Below are 18,239 nucleotides of genomic sequence, written 5' to 3'. Positions count from 1 at the left end.
GGCAGTAATGAAATCTACAGACCAGTCTCACCCTATCTATACAACACAGTTGTGCTCAGGATGAAGCATTCATTTTTACAATGGGTCTTTAAATTCAAGAATCCCAAGGAGCAGTTGTCCAGGTGGTTGAAGAAACTGTGGTACGTGGTGTCCTAGTCAGACGCAGACCTAGGAAAAAGCAAAGAAATGCTGATAATTTGTCCAGCTGGTCTTGTTGGAAGGACCTAATCAGATTACTGCCCTAATCAGGAGAACAAGGAATTGACTGATCAAATAGAGGAGTGTGCCCATAGAGAGAGCCCTCAGTTCAGTCCCCAAGGTGTACAGAAGAACAAATGTTCCCATTTCTGCTGCTAGGACAGTGGAGGCAGGGTTGCTAGAGTGAACCCCAGATCAGTTAGACTGCTCCAGTGGAGGATCCTGATATTAAATAATATGAGATTGGAAACTCAGTTGGCAGTTCCAGTCACCCTGGAATATTGTGTTTCTCAATATACCATTGTAAAGGTTTTCCAATGGGAACACCTGGAATTTAAAGATGCAATTAGTACAATAAATTGGAAAACCAAGTGAATGATGGATACAGGTAATCGCCAGACTGTACCAGGTTCATTGAAATATAAAGCATTAAGATTATGCCATAGCTTTAAAAGAACTGGATATTTGGGGTTACAACACCCTTAGCCAAGCTAGGGGAGAACTTTGTATTGAGTAATATGTGGCTATGATAGAAAAAGGATACAGGAACTAGTATATTTCTGTTGCAAAGAAGCTGCCTCCAGTAGACTTGATTATAGTCAGATTGTTCTAAGAGTTCCCTTTGTGTTGCAGCTGGATGAAAGAACTGTTGATATTCAGGCCCACCTGAACTAATCCATGCTTAATATTGAGAACAGTACGATCCACATGGTCAAAAGCTGGTGGTTTGGGCTGAGGGATTCCTCTGTGAAAGTATGGGTACAAGTAGGATTCAGAAATGGACAATAGGTTGAGAGCAAGAATAATGGAGAACAAGGGAGCTGCTTACTGGCTACAGGACAATGGTATCGGGCTGAGATAACCACTAGTGGGAAGGTTGCTGTGCAGTTTTGCTGCTGTTTTTACCACCTCTGTTCAAGATGAAAAGGACCTGGGTACATTTTACAAAGAAATATATCACACTAGAAAATGCCCTGACTCTCTATCACCAATATCTCTGACAATGTACAACTGATATACTGCAAAACTCCCCAATTCCACTACCTCTCAGCTGTGGGACAGCAATAAACAGTAAGGCACAATACTGCATTGGCAAGGGAGTGGAGTAGTTGACATAGTAGGTCTCTTCCATTTCCATTTCTATGATAAATGGTGACACGTTATCTGAGGCTGCTGGTCTTCAAGTCAGTGAGAATAGGCTAGTCAAACAGTCTCTCCATTTTTGTGAGAGACTTTGTAATCATTACCTTTACACAGCCTACCTTTCAAGTCCCTGACAAGAGCTCAGGGGATAGTGTGATATTAAAACCTAGACATCTTTTCTCTTGTCTGGGTTTTCTGTCACAATGCCAGTGTCTAGGTGTGCAAAGTTCTGGCAACATAGAACACTTTGATATATTTTTCCCAGGCTTCAAACGAACAGTTAAACAATGGACTTGTGACTTCAGGGTAAGCAATGGTAGCCAAGAGTTTATGAGGTAGCTCATCATCTTTATGTTTCTGGCATTAGTTTAAATAACTTGCAGGGTGGAGGGGATGTATGAGAGAGAAATAGACTTGTTAGTGGTTTTTGAGACTGCAGGTTTGATGCCTCAGGGTGTTTTCTGGTCCACACAGGTTTGCTGCTATCACTACAGGTAAAACAGAGGGCAGCCCTTCATCAAAGATTGAAAATGGTTTTTTTAAGACACAGAAAGAAACATCTAATTAAAAAAGGTCCTTGAAAGATATTTAAGTTTCTTTGATAGTGCAATCGATATATTAAGTAGAAAGATTGCATCAGAAGGATAATGGTTTGGGTATTTTTTTAGATTTACTAGGACATCAGATACTGTGTGACTCTCACATGAAGATTTTTATCAACTAGAAGATTTTATGGTGTCCCCAGTTTTGTTTTTTAATAGTGCGGTGGTTTGCATGGCTATATGTCTGCTGATGTGTGATAAATAGCCACCTTCCTTCAGAGGTGCAAAGCTTCATTATCCCAGGCTTTGTGCTTTCAGACAGAGGCATCACCTCAAAAAGCATGAAGGTAATAACCCTGCTCTACTCAGCCCTGCTACAATCACACGTGAAATATTGTGCTGAGTTCTGGGCAAGTCATTGCCAGAAAAATATTGACAAACTGGAGAGAGTTCAGAGAAGAACAACAAAAATAATCACAGGGCTGGTGGGACCGATTTATGAGAAAAGATTACAAGATCTGAATATGCACCGTTTAGCTTGGCTAAGTGACAACTAACTAATACTCAAGTCTACACTTGTTCATTGTTGTCATTTTTTACTAGTGGGAAGCACCAGAAACTACAGTGATAGGGGCCATGTGAGGATCTAGATGAAAAAGGGTATAAACATCAAGAAGAAGAATTATCATGTGGGGTAATACAAGTGAATAGAACTAGGAGGAAAATCGTATGGAATTACAAATGGGAAAATGTTGGCAGAATATTGAAGGGCATTTCCTAACAGAGAACTAATAGGTTGTGGAATAGATCTCCAAGAAAAGTAATTGTAATCTAGTTGCTGGATACATTGAAAACAAGATTGAATGGGGAAATGGAGAGAACAGTCTTCTGTTCTGGTCTATTCAGATTCATTTGCAACACTCCTCAGCATAGTCGCAGAGCCCTATCAGAAATGCAGTGATCAACAGGGCTAGCATCTGTAACATGTGGGGGGTTCTTTCTTTTCCTCCTTTTACTTCAGGAGGAAAATTGTGTTGGAATTTTTAATTTATATTTTAATTAGTAATAATAAATATACATTAAATATATGTACACTGCTTTATGGTAAAGTAGACTGAATGATCAAATAGCAGTTAGAGATGTAAAAGATCTGATTTAGTGTCTCTGCTCAGCAGACTGGAAATTTGCTTTGTAAACTAACTGGTGACACGCTTTGTGAATACACAGACATTTCAGGACCAGCCATCACTGACTTTGCTTTCTGCTTTTGAGTGACATAACATAATCAAGGGGAAAAATAACAGACCAAGTCATTCAGGTGCGGCTTTGTAAACTATTCACAGCAGAGTCAAAATCACTCAGGTGTCTTAATTGTTTTTTTTTTTTAATAGTACACAGAGCTTTTGTGAAAATGTATTGCCTCTCCATGGAATATTTTGCATCCGTGAAAATCCTCTTAAAGAAATCCAGTTTTTCTCTGTGTATGCTCTCTGGATATCAGTAAAATTTCAATGGTGCTTAACTGGGATCATTGGGACTGATCACAAAGTTGAGGTCACATGTTATAGTGTCTGTTTCTCTGGCTAAGTTACACCATGGACTTGAAAGGGCATTTTGGCTCATTTTATTAGGAGCCAGAAACAGTCATTACGGTTATAATTTGTTATTAATATAAAGTCTGGAAACTGGCTGCATTTTTTAAAATTCTCAGATTCCAAGCACACCATTTTATAAGTGGAACATGGCACCCAGAGAATTGTCTGTGACATCATACGCCTACTGTCTCTGTTTGTGGATTTAGCCCTCCACACCCCTAAACTACTGACTTATTTAACCCCCTGATTTATACAGTTGGGGAAATGTTGAATTTTGCTGTATTTGAGATGACTGTATAATAGACTTCATTACATTCACCCGTAATCTTTTTTGCTAAACTGACGAAAATGTTGACATTCATCATACTGGTGTTTCTATTTGTTGACCTGGGTATGTGTGTAGGACAGACCGTTCACCTCACAACAGACATATGGCCAGGCTGTCAAACCACTAACAAAAAGGTCTCAATTCTGCAATTAAATCTATAGGGGCAGGCAACTGTGCCCTCACAAAGCCACATTGAAATTAACAATTCAATTGTAGCTTCGGGGCCTATATGTAAGGGCCGACTGGATTAGTTTTGAGAGTGCGTGGGGAACTTGGACATAGAGAAAAGGAGACAGTACTGCAACTGCAGCACCTAGCAGAATGTATTTATACGCAGTTCCCAGAAAACTACTGCTGCATCTAATGTGTTCCACAAGGTCAGATAGGCAATAGAAAAGTGGTTAACCAGCGTCTCTCTCCTACCTTAGGTAGGGCCTCAGATAATGGGGCCAATGTGGTGTATGCTGGTGGATTTTCCCATGTGCACACAACTCAATAAAGAAAATGAATCACCTTTGCATAAAATCTTGTGCTCACGAAATTGCATGCAGCAGTGGCTTTTCACATCTCGGTGCATTTTAAATGCAAAATAAGAAGTCTCCTGAGTTTTTCTGTGAAATCTATCTGAAGAAGAACAGTAAAAATGTTTGTGGAAAAATATAGCATCTTCATGCAGGTGTACCCTAATTCAGTGAAATTCCCAAGTTTTTTTGTTGAGCATTCAACTACATAAATTCAGAAACAATCAAAAAGAGTACAGCTCCACATGTTATTGTAGTCTGAACCTCATCCCCATTATATCTGTTTAAAAAATATAGAAGAGTTCGTCCGTTAGGTTATCCTGTGACATTTTTTCAGCTCCCTCACCCCCACCTGCTTTTTCCTTCAAAGAGATTTCTAAGACCTTTAAAGCAACTGCCACACAGGCTTCTCTCACCATCTCCCATTATTACAGAAGGGGGAGCTTAATCAGCAACCAAAACCCCTTCTGCTGCTCTTTCCTTGAGATTAATGCATCAAAGGGTGCTCTGTTTCGGGGGTAAAGTTCACTTTCACAGATTCATTTCCCCATAAATCTCTGACTACTTCTAGTCTTCCATAAAGCAGTAGGTTCCCTTGTGCTAGCTGGATTGTCATAAACACATTCAAAGACTGTAACAGCAGTATTGTAGTTGAGAGGGGGAAAGACCCACTTGATTTCTGCTCCTTGAACAGCTTGTTACGCGTCTGACATTATTGCTTTTTCTTTCAGCTGTTCTTATTTATTCAATATTTGTAGCGTGGTGTCACAGAGGCCCCAGTCATGTCCAGGACCCCGCAGAAGATGTTATCCCTGCTTTGACGGGCTTACTATCCAAATAGAGAAGACAAAGGGGGGGGGGAAGGATAAAATATACAAGCAGTGAGATTAGAGAGATGGCTTGCATATGTCATGTTATCTTCATATTTTTGTTTGTTTGAATAGAAGCACTGGAGGAGAAAGGGAAGGAAGAGACCATATAAAGTGAGGCAGGAGCTAAGAAAAAAGAGTACAAGGAAGGATGGTTGGAAAGGAGCAGGTAGGGCTGGATGAGTGAGAAGTTGGGGCTTTTTCCCCTCAGCCCTGCTGTTGCTCTGCCAGTCTTGCTACCTATGTGTCCTTTTGGGATCAAGTATGAGATCTATCAGTGTTAGAGCTTGAAACTTTTTACCACGGGCCTTCACATGAATTCCCTTCTGCAGTGCTCCCAACCTATTTTGTGCCTACTTTCTATGAACATTTGAGCAGTCAAGTCTTATTCATGCAAGTGCTCACAGAAAGCAAGTTTTAAGCCTTCCCACTCAAATATGTGGTCAGTTTTATGTGGGAAGGGACAATGATTGACTGTAGCAGGGGTACAGAGTTAACCAACTCTCTCTCCAGAGTCTTGGAGCAGAGATAATTAAAATGAGCCAGGCAAGAATCTGACTATACCCTTTGCAATACAGACCACACAGGCCCACGCAATTGCTTTATGTGAGCGTGATGAGAGAGAATACAATTTTAGCATTTTACCCAGCCAGTGACTCTTATAGTAGCCTAATGTTGCTAAGAACTATGCCCTTGGCAAGGCCAGCCTGGCTCAGAAAGGAAAAGATTTTACATTTTCTAAAATTCTCTAATCAGGCCTATCTCGTACCTCCCTTTACACTTACTACCTTCCCCTAGGAGACTCAAAGCCCCAGGAGCACCTGATAAGAAGTTTACTAATTTAATCAGAAAGAATACAAATACCATGAGATTTATGCAACCAGTTGTAACTAAGCAAGTAGCTAGAGTTTAGAATATTGAGTTATCAAATACTGAAAGCACATTGTTCAGTCAGTCCATGGAGTAGCAAAATAATAACTCACCCCAAATTTTTTCAAGAAATGATCAATCAGGGAATAATGATCTGCTCAGGGCCATGCCATGAACAGAAAGAGTCTAAATTTGTCAAGCAAATTATGCCCTGCAAAGTATTTTATCCCTAACCAATATCAGCTTTTCCATTTGGGTTTGGGGTAGCTAAAGGTTTTCCCCCCCACCTCCTTAGTGCTTTGTAAAATTAATAAAAAGTTAACAGAAATTTGGTCCCTCTGTTCTGGACATTTCTGTTATTTCATTCCCCCTGCACTTAAATAGAAATGCCCTGAGGTCATTTTTCATTTTCTATGTATACTTTGATTTGCCATCCTGCAGATAGAAATATATCTCCTGTATTAGCTCCCCATTTTAAAGCTGTGGTTTCAGTTTCTCCTTCTTTTATTGATAGACTTGTCGTTGGTTGTGATGGTCATAAAAGAAGTGATGACAGCTAGATGTCTATAATTGGACAATCTAAGGGAGGGGATCACTTGCTCTATTAGATGTTTCTCTCTCTTCCTCTTCTTTTGCCTAGTTATGCAGCAATCCGTTCTTCTGACTGAGCATATTTAGGGATTTTGGGGCCCTCTTCCATTAACGCAATGTCAAGCGTATAGAATTCTGCTGAATAGTAATATTATCCTGCTAGCCTTTGCATCATTATTACATATATTTACAGTTGCTTAACTTCCCAGATATTAAATCATTTAATTCTAAACTGATCCCCTTTTGCTATCTGTATGAGTAGCAACTTTTCTAGTAGTCTCCTAACAGCAAATCACTCCGTCTCCTTCACCATAATTGGTTCTACAACATCTTACCTACCAGTTATCTTTTTATTTTCTCCAGATCATTCTCAGAATGCTTGAAAAACCTTTTACGTGCATTCTCAGAACATACGATGTCTGAAAAAAAGACGGCAGTACCGATGAATAAATCCAGCTGTTAGATGTGATTTAACGTTCATTACTGGCTCAGTAGATACTATCGCATCACCTTCCAATTCTTAAATTCAGCAAGAACAGCAAAGACTCAGATCTGTGACATTTATGTTAGAGTCTCAATCAGTACCTCAGGAAGTGCTGAGTTACAAAGAGCATCAGCTCGGGAGAAGGATAAAGACTGAACAAGCATAACAGTAAAGGAGGATCTTATTTGATCAGAAAACAGAGATTTCCACAGTGGAATGAAAACTGGCAGCTTATAGAAGAAGTTATGGTTTGAAATGGAACTTGAATGGAGTTAAGGCACTTTTCCAAGAAACTGAGACAAGTGCTTGGGGTGGATTGATTGATTACACCCTTTAGTTTAATATGTAACAGATTATTTTAATGAAGTGTTTTGAAGTCCTCTCCTTTTTTTTTTCATCCTTGTTTTTTGCAATAGAGCAGAGCCCACCTCCTCCTTATTACTTGCTGATTTTTCCCCTTGCTCCCTTTGTATTTATCTTGCCATTGCCAGCAGGGTCAGAGGTCCAATTTATTCAGCACCTTCCTCTGGGGTCCAAGCACCATGGCAGACTATTGAGCTTCATCACCCAAGAGATAAAATCACAAATAAGACTGTTCATCCCACTTGGGAGAGTGATGCTTTGCTGCCTGCCACAGTGCAGTTTTAAACTTAGTTTCATCCTCCCAGCAGTCAGCCTGTAAATATCATTTAGGGCATTAGACGTGCAACTCTTCTTTCATAGGACCATGAATGAGAGAAGTTAAATTTTGCATGAAAAGTGAACTTCTCACCTAGCTTGGGATGGAGATAAGTATATTGGATCAGATTTGATTTAAAAGAGAAGAATGACCCAAGCATATTTATCAAGGGGATCGCTATCTGCTTTGAGTGAAAAACAGTAGCCAGTGCACTTTCTCCGTTCCCTGTTTTATAAAGCTATACGGATTTTTTTTAGCAGTGGGGGGTGGGAATGGGAGATTTGGGGCGGGGGCGTTCTTTGGTGCAGCCTGCGGTGACACAGCAACCCAGACATATGGTGTCATTATTCAGCCGACACAAATTTGACACTTGGTGAATTTATTATATTTTGCTTTGCTCCTGGTGCCTGAAAGGCTTTGCAACTGTCTCTTCATAGGGCCTGTCACAGATGTTGATGTATTTTCCTCCTCCACAGCCAGGTTTTACTGTGGAAACTGATACAACTTCACGATAGAATTTCTAGATGAATTATTCACGCATTGCATGCTTTCTGCACAGAGGGGCTTGGAAGAAATCCATCCTATTCAATAAATGGTCTCTTTAATCCCCTTTAACAGAGCATTTTCTCTGAGTTTAAACCATTTCTATTATCACCTTTGTGATCCTAATGTTTTGGATAACATATTTACAGTTAATAGCCTGGTTAAATTTTTCACTATATTTCACCTTAATGTGCAATTAAATCGGCCAGACACAGTGATGAAACTGATACGTCCAAGAGACAATAAACCACATGGGCCAAATTCTCATCATCTCAACTTCTGCTTGCTTTTTTTTTTTTTATTTGAAATCCTGCAGACCATTCCATGTCCAGTGATTTATAGGGTAATTCCTGAAATATCTCAATATTTGTTGTTGTAGACAGGATGGGTTGCTCTTAATGCCAGTACCATCTGTGGAGATGAGTTTTTAATTGAAAAGAATTTTCAGTCTTGATGGGAGAGAGTCAGATGAACTCATCACTGCCCCCTGAGAAAAGATTAATGAAATGAAAACTTATCATACCCTTTAATAGCTGGAGAAGTAATAAGGATTCATCAAGTGACAATATAGACTCGGTGCCTGTGGGTGAATAACTTTAACATGGCATAGAATGTCTATTCAAGAATTAAGAACTACATTCACAGTTTTTAAAAACATTGACACATCAGTATATAGTATTAGAACTTTTGCTTCAATTCTCCCTCCCACTCACCTCCATCTCTCCCGCAAGTCTGGATTCCAACTCCCTGGTTCACAATTAATAGTCCCATTGAAGTCAATATGAAGTATTTTTATTTTCTTATAGTAGTTTTTAAACCACAGCTGTTGTAGATATTAATTCTCTAATCCAGTTTAGGTGATGTCATTTTAATAAACTCCAGTAAAGCGTTTTTAAATGGATATGTATGATCTAAAACTTTAGTGATAGAGGTACTATTATATACAGTATAAAACTGGCCAACTAGAAATGTAGTTAGCAAATTAAATCCTAATTGGTCTTTCTTCTTACTCAGATTGCTTGGTTTTGTGTGTACGTCAATATAGCCTGCATTGCTTAATTTCTATCAACCAACAATATAACTAAGTTTCCAAATGTTAAGTGGGTTCCTTTCTTGGAACAGTTCCATTTCTTGATGAATTTCCATATGCTAAGATCCCATCTTTCCACCCCCACACTAGCATTAAAATCCAGAATTCACAGAGTACCTGGCGTCTACCCAAGTATTGTAAGCCCTCTGGTCTAAAGCTAATATACAAGTATTATTATTAATATGCATTCCTCCAAAGTTGTTCGCTTATAGAGTAACTTCAAATGAAATTCACATTTCATTTGAACTCAAACTCATATTTCATGTCTACATTCAAAGACATTCTGCTTCTGAAATTTTGCACCAAAACAGTTGTATATTATTGAGAAAATATTACTGTACTTAAGAAAAATGCTTTGACTTTCACAGTTGGGTCACTGCCACACTGTTAATTGGCCACTGTGCATGGAAGAGGAATGTAAGCCAATTTTTTTTTTAATTTGTTTTTTCTCAATAAGGCCATGTCTAAGCTACAAACTTTTGCAGATGCCACAGTTAGTGGCATTAGTGGCGTAAAGTCACCACAGTTAGTATATCGCTTGTGTACCTGCATACTTGACTTCTTGTGTCAGGGCTGTGCATACTCCCCACGACTGCTTGTGCCGGTGCACAGTGCAGTGTACTATGGGTAGGTGTCCCAGTGCAACCTGCCACCATCCAGTGCATTGTCTTTTGGGAAGTTTTGGGAATGCAGGGTGGGGCAGAAATGAGTCACACAGGGGTGATGGGAGAAAGGGGCTAATTTCCCAGCATGCAATTGTCTCCATCCTATAATGTCATCAATATCCCATAATTTTCATGCCTTTTTTATTCCACCAACCCACACAGCCCTCCTCCCTGTTTGCCATCTTTCACAGAAGCATGGAGCCTGCACAGTTCTGCACTATTGCCATAAGCATTGCAAGCACAGGATGCATGGTCTTCCAATATTTGCAGAGCTGCAAGAAGAACCGAATAAGTGGGTAACATGACAGTTTATTGGAGGACAGATTGCTGCAGCATATAGTGAGAACCATTTCAAGGCTGTTGGAGAAATTCACAGCACAGCTGCAGATGGTGGAGCACCACTTCAGGGCCAGAGAAACGAGCACTGACTGGTGGGATCGCATCATAATGCAGGTTTGGAATGATGAGCAGTGGCTGCAGAAATTTCAGATACACAAGGCCACATTCATGGAAAATGTGTGCTGAACTTGCCCCACCCCTCCAGTGTAGGGACACCAGAATGAGAGCTGCACTGACATTGAAGAAATGAGTGGCAATTGCACTGTGGAATCTTGCAACACCCGATTGCTGCTGGTCAGTGGGAAATCATTTTGGAGTTCAAAAATCCACTGTGGGAGCCATTGTCATGCAAGTGAACAAGAGCCTTGTCTTCTGCTATGCAGGACTGTAACTCTCTGCAATCTGCAGGACATAGTGGATGGATTCACAGCAATGGGTTCCCAAATTGTGGTGGAGCAATAGATGGCATGCATGTCCCTACTTTGGTACCAGACCATGTTGCCACCATGTACATCAACAGAAAGAGGTACTTTTCTATGGTTTTGCAAGCTTTGGTGGATCACTGGGGGTGCTACACCGACATCAGTGTTGGCTAGTCAGGGAAGGTGCCTCACACGTGCATCTTTACAAAGACAAGCTACAGAGAGGGACTTTCTTTCCCAACCAGTGGATTGTCATTGGTTGTTGAAACGCCAATGATAACCCTAGGGGACCCAGCCTTCCCCTTGTTCTTGTGGCTCATAAAGCCATCCACCAGCCACCTTGACAGCACCAAGGAAAGATTCAACTTCCGTCGCAGCAGGTGCAGAATGACAGTTGAATGTGCTCTTGGTAGATTGAAAGGACCCTGATGTTGTTTACTCACAAGATTGGATCTCAGTGGAAAAAACATCCCAATGGTTATAACTGCCTGCTGTGTCCTACGTAATATTTGTGAAGCAAAGGAGAAACAGTTGCTGCCAGAGTGGAGGGCAGAGGTGGAGTGTCTGTCTGCTGAGTTTGAACAGCCAGACACAAAGGCTATTAGAAGAGCTCAATGTGGAGTTATATGGCTCAGGGAGGCTTTGAAAGAGCACTTTAATAGTGAACCACAGTAATGCATTGTGGTGTACTGTGCTCTACCTGGCCCTGCTGTTAGGAATTGTGTGGCGTTTGATGTACAACTATCAATATAACACTGTCAGTACACCTATTAATTCTGTGGTGCTTGCTGTACATTTGTGACATTGTGTTTGTCACTGATCTTGTCTGTTGTATACAATAAGAACCTGTAGGCAGTCTTCAGCATATGTTGTGAACTAATAAAGATGAATTATTTTCCAAATAATAGAATTTTGAGTAACAAAACCAGTGCAAAGTAATTCTGAGCAATTTAAAAGCAAATAAATTAAAAACTTAATAAATTAATGGAACAGAACTTAAGAGGAAAGAACTTTCATGTCCATTTTAGCTACACACAGCAACTGTGGTTTTCACAGGTCAGTGAGTGTGAACCTATGGTTGTCCTTAATGTCCCCTGGTGTGGAGTGGTAGGGGTAGGGTTGCGGACCCTGATATCATGTGGAATGTTGAGGAGGGATGTCGGAGATATCCATTTCAGCACCTCCCATGGACTGCAAAGGGAGGTGAGCCCAGGATTGTTGAACCCACAGGTCCCTAAGAGTCTTCAGCATCTGTGTTTGCTGTCAGAGAAGCCCCATTATGTCCTGGTGCATCTCCCTTTCCTGTTCCTGCTAGGACTCTTGGGCCTTCCTCTTGTCCGTTCTTTCTTTCTCCAGGCTGTCTTCAATATTCACCCTCTTGGCCCCTGGATCTGGGCAGTGGAGTTCACAATTGTCAACAGAGTGGTTAGTGTCAGGAATTGTGGGACAACTGCTGAAGGACTGTTAGGCTCAACATAAATAATGCAGTGTCTAAGCTCATGTTGTGTCAACCTCAGCACATTGATCACCGCTCAATAACGCTGGGGGAGGTGATGTTACTGTGCCACTGTAACAGGGTGCTAACATTGGTGGAGACAAATATAAGTGTAGACACATCCACAGCTTGGTTGATGCAAGGCAGCTTATGCTAACCTAACTTTGTAGCATAGATATAAAGCTAATTCCAGGAGCAAGACCTTGTTTGCAGAAAGGAAAAAGCCCAGGGAATATTGCAGCATACTGACAATACAGGAGAGTGGGATTTGGGAACAACCTCTGAAATCTCACTCCCGAAGCAGGTGGGGTGAGAATGTTGTTGGGTTAAGAATGGCAGTGGTTATATTTTCACTCTCCAAAGAGTGGGAAAGCATGTGTCATTCCTCCTAGATCAGTGGTTCTCAACCAAGGGTACTCAGAGGTCTTCCAGGAGGTACATCAACTCATCTAGATATTTGCCTAGTGTTACAACAGGATACATAAAAAGCACTAGCGAAGTCAGTACAAACTAAAATTTCATACATACAAAATGAGAAAGTCAGCAATTTTTCAGTAATAATTTTTCAGTTCTGTGACACTTTCGTATTTTTATGTCTGCTTTTGTAAGCAAGTAGTTTTTAAGTGAGGTGAAACTTGGGATATGCAAGACAAATCAGACTCCTGAAAGGGGTACAGTAGTCTGGAAAGGTTGAGAACCACTGACCTGGAGTAGCAGCTGATTATGAATGGTGACTTTCTGCCTTCCCAGTCTCCAAGGGAGTTCAAAGGCTGCCACAAAAGGTGGAAAAGGGAAGTGCACAGGATGGAACTATATGGAAGAAAAGCCATCTAAAATTAAGTGGTTAAAAAAAACATTTAGGGCCTTCATTTGGCCTACTTAACTCTATGATCTAATTATGCCTTGAAAGGTGAGGGAACCCAGAAGTATTTTTCAGTATCAATGAAGTGATGAAGAACCCATCCCTGCATGTATGAGGCTTGTTATCTTTATCTTAGTCTATTTATAGGACACCTACCATTCTAGGCACTTCTCAGTAATGACACTTCCCATGGAAAGAAGTTAAGTATGTACTTGGATATTCAAATTCTGAATAATATCCCATTGTTCCAGAGCTATTAACTATGAATGTCAATAACTTAAAGTCAATAAATATATATAGAGAAAGAGAGCCCAGAATATAGAAAATGCAAAAGAATATGGGCCAATTTTTTCCTGAAATCACCCAGGTATGTGTCAGTTGAATTCAGAGACTGCACCTGTAAAACTGAGAGGTGAATGTGGCCCCATGGTTTGCAACAGTGTGCAATGATATGACACTTGCTAGCCCCAGTGCTGCTCTTCTAGAATGGAAAATTGTCTCTGATTGGTTACTTGGTGCCCTTTCATTTTAATTTCCCATTCCATTTCTACTGGCACATATGAGTGTCTTGTTTCTTGGGTTGCTACTAGCATGCAGGAAATTCCATCAGAAGTGCGGAGGCTGTGGCTAAATTCAGTCAAGCTCAAACTGAATCTTTGCCAAAATGTAGCATTAAAGGGGGACACAGCAATTTACTGAAACACATCTTAATGAATCTGACAGAAAGTCTTTCTATCTCAGTCTGTCCATCTTTGTTTTTCTATCAGTGCGTGTATATGCAATGTCTCACAAATATGTAGGGCAATGAAATCCTTTTACAAGACTGCAATGCCACCCATTACAATTGGGAAAAGCTCCCAGTCCAAGTCCATAACCCTTACCTTCCTTTAAGTCCTGCCCCAAAATGCACCACCTCCGTCATGCACATATTCAATTATAATCTGATACTAGCAAGGCAGGGTGAGAGCTGTGATCATTACTACCAACTGACTAAGAACTGTGCACATTCTATGTTATTTACTTATTACCCCATCTCCCCCACCCACCTCAGCCCTCTTATTTGTCCTATCCTCCTGTTACATCTTGTGTTATAGTCTTTAAACTCCCCGAGGCAGGGATTGTCACATGTGCATCTAGCACAATGGGGCCAAACCTGTCTGAGGCTCTTAGGCACTACTGCTAATGGAGTGGGCCTCTGCTAAGGGTTGTCTTCATTACTAATTCATGGCTAATTACAGACCTTCCCCCTCACTTTCTTGTATGTCTTCCTGTCACTTCTGTGAGATCCCCAGTTCTCCAATCACTTCCAGTCCCCTCAGTGAATTGTCCAGAAGTTCTCGTCTTGTGCTGCCATTAAAATTAGTTCATTCTAATTGTAACAAAACTAGTCAAACGCCTTATCTTGATCATTCAAAAGCCTCTGGAGTTGGCATACAGTTCAGGCACTTTCCCTGGCTTGGGGTCTGAAGCCACACTCTTCAGGTGCAGGTACTCTGTCTAGCACCCCCTCCTGAGAGCTGAGACCCCATGGTCCAATTGCCTAACGCCTGGGACTAGTGCTGACACCTCAGATTGCCATATAGCCTTAACACACCCTCTCTCAGAATTCCCGGCTTGTGGGCATTCTGGGTCCATCAGTTAATTCTTCTAGGGCAGCGGGTCTCAATCATGGGTACATGTACCTTTGGGAGTATGCAGAGGTCTTCCAGGGGGTACACAGTGCTACATAAAAAGCACTAGCGATGTCAGTACAAACTAAAATTTCATACAGCCAATGACTTGTTTATTCTGCTCTATAGACCATACACTGAAATGTAAGCACAATATTTATATTCCAAATTGGTTTATTTTGTAATTATATGGTAAAAATGAGAAAGTAAGCAATTTTTCAGTAACAGTGTGCTGTGACACTTCTGTATTTTTGTGTCTTATTTTGTAAGCAAGTAGTTTTTAAGTGAGGTGAAACTTAGTACACAAGACAAATCAGACTCCTGAAAGGGGTGCAGTAGTCTGGAAAGGTTGACCACTGTTCTAGGGCACATGATAGCTGTAACACATAAGACACACACACAGAATCTGCTCAGGATTCTAACTCACCATTGCACTTTACGTAATCACAGGAGGAACACACAGATCGCTACAAAAATAACATTTCTCTGTCGGTTTCCTCACTATGCCAGAGCATTCTTTGGGCTGGGATCAGAGTCTTTTAGCGGTGTCCAGGTTTTTTTTCCTACAGCACCCATTGTGTAATCAGAGTACAGTCTTGAAGGTTAGCTATTCTCCATTGTCCCTAGTCTGGTGGGTACATGCTACAAGCCCTGTCAGCCCACAGTGTAGTCTGCATTTACATTGAGACATTCCATAAAGCGGCAATTTTCATAGTAACAACTTCATAATATCAACCAGAATTCACAAGTTGTACATAGATATCTCCAGATCATCATATTAATATGGTAATTAATTACAGTCCAGATTGTAGTTTCCCATACTCTGGTTCAGGCCCAATGCTTCCTTCCTCACCTGTATCCACTGATGTGAGAAAGTCTCCCATTGACTTCAATGCGTGTTGGAGGAAGGTCTTTGAGAGCTTAAGTCAGATGCAACTGAGAAAACTGCTTCAAGCAGAAATTTGCAACAGTGCTTCCTGTTGTCCAGTGTGGATATTCCAATGTGTGGTATAAGGTACATCTTTTCTGCCACAGTTGGCACAATTAAAAGTCAATTATTATTATGCTGTAGTCTTTGAGTTCACTGCAGTATTTTCTAGTCTACAAATGGGAAACATTACAAATATTGAGGCAAATGTAACTCTGAAGAACTAAGGAGAAGGAAAAAAATACTAATTGGGTTGATTTAGGTACCTGGTCTTTAAAACTGGAGGGATTCATTCCAGCATCTCCTAAATTCATTTAATTCTAGTTGTTAAAAAGTGGGGGGAAGGAGAGAGGAACTTGAAGACAGTGCCAAGCAGTTACTGAACTTTAGTAAGTTGTTGTTTTTTCACTTAACAAGCCAACCTTAAAAATGATAGGTAGTTTAGAAACGGATAATGTGATACAATGGGAAGTCATTCAAATTCACCATAGCTGATGGATACTCTGCTACTTGGCAGGTATGATTTTGGCAATTTTCATATGAGGACTTAATCTGCTTTTCCCCCACAGTTTCTTTACATTTAGAAGTTCTCATTGTAGATAAACAAGATTAAGAAAATTACCTACGAGGATTACTAAGTTTTTAAATTTTTGATTAGTCTTCGAGGTTTCACTTGATTTTATGTATAATTCGTATGTGCAAGAGCAGATGGACTAACTAATATCAGGTTATTAATGCTGGCTGGCTTGCTATTCAAAATAGTGGACAACATAAATTGTGCTTTTCTGATCTGATAATATTATGTTAAAGAATTTGGAAACTAGACCAATCATTTTTAGGAGAAAAGGAAGAAAGGATAAAACTTTAATGCAAGAAGGATACTCATCGACAGCTTCATATAAGCAAGACAATATCAAATCATTTTTATGAAAATAAACTAACCTAACTTTGTCAACATTCAATGTACACTTTATGTTCCAATTACCCAAAGACATGTGTGTGCTTTAATAAGATTTAGCCATATAAGGAAACAATTTGAACCTAAAATCTAGCCAGGAACTTACCTCACTCTTTTGTTATTCCAGTAGCTTTGTTTAGATTTAGGACTCAAGAATAAAATGGAAAGTGTGTAAATTGTAAAACTCTTTAAGTCTTTTACCATCTTTATTTTGGAATGGATGCTTCTGTCCTCTTCAGTCAATTACGTCTACAGCATTCTCCGTTCTCCCAGTATTCTAGCCTTTGTTCTTTCTGACAACCAGGGGCAAGCTGAACTGATTGAAAAAACTTTGAATACATCAAGGGTGTCTGGAGAGTCAGAGATAACTGAGATTTTTCTACCTGTGGCTGTCTGATCAAGTTGCTTGGACTACCCACTGACCCTCATTCTCATAGAAATCCTACTGAAATTAATTGGATCACTGAATGTAGATTTACACTTTATTTCTTTTAGGCCAAATCCTGCTGTTCTTACTCATGAGCTCAGCCTTTTGGTTTTTAAGCAGTGGCCAAAATTTTTAAAAGTGACTAGATATTTTGGGGTGCTCACTTTAAAATGGGCATGCGTTCCAGAAAATGCTGAGCACCCACTCTCTGAAAATCAAGTCCTTTTAAGGTGTCTCAAGCTGGACACCCAAAATATGTTCTTTGCTAAATACCCTTTATTTATTTATTGAGTGCTCAGCTCTGAACAAACAGATGCAGAGTGACTATCTCTATTTCTTACAAATCTGTTACTGATGCATAGAATACATTATGTTGGTGCAAGTTTGAGGTGGTGTTGTCAGAAGCATGTAGAGGGCATTGAAAGGCCTTGAAGAAGCCTTTAATTAGTTTTCTTTGGGGATTCACCAGCGTCTAAGATGACAGGGTCTGTTTAAAAATAAAAGCTGTTCACCATTAGGCTTTCTTAAAATATGAGTACAGCATAGTGGTCTTGTTGGCTTAATTCAGCGTTGACTTTGAGCATACATATACAACGGTAACACACACTGAGTTTTCATTTTGAATGAAAAAAAATCATCAAGCACAGTGTAAGCACATTTATTCTTGGTTACATGCTGTGAAGTATTTCATGGTGACCTGGGATGTATTTTAAGAGAAGTAGGCACTTCTGTAGCAATCACTGACATTAATCAGTCCCACAGTCTGAGAAATATTATATTAATGACCATGACACAAAGAAATGAGAAGGGAAGAACACTCTTTAGCTTTGTTTTATGTACTAAATACACCACTCAGCTATATTTCAGAATAGCTATTCATGCGATATATTTCTCTGTAAAAAAATACCTTAATTCTGTTGCCCTCTGCATTCTGTCTGTGGCGAGGACAGGAGATTCCTTCCTATCTCAGTCATATTCTTTAATTTTCCTGGGGGGAAAGCTATTGTGAATAATGCTGCT

The sequence above is a fragment of the Terrapene carolina genome, unplaced genomic scaffold, assembly GCF_002925995.2.
Source record: "Terrapene carolina triunguis isolate 2854851 unplaced genomic scaffold, T_m_triunguis-2.0 Scaffold58, whole genome shotgun sequence".
In the NCBI taxonomy this organism is placed as follows: domain Eukaryota; kingdom Metazoa; phylum Chordata; order Testudines; family Emydidae; genus Terrapene; species Terrapene triunguis.
Note: the sequence above shows the minus strand (reverse complement) of the source record.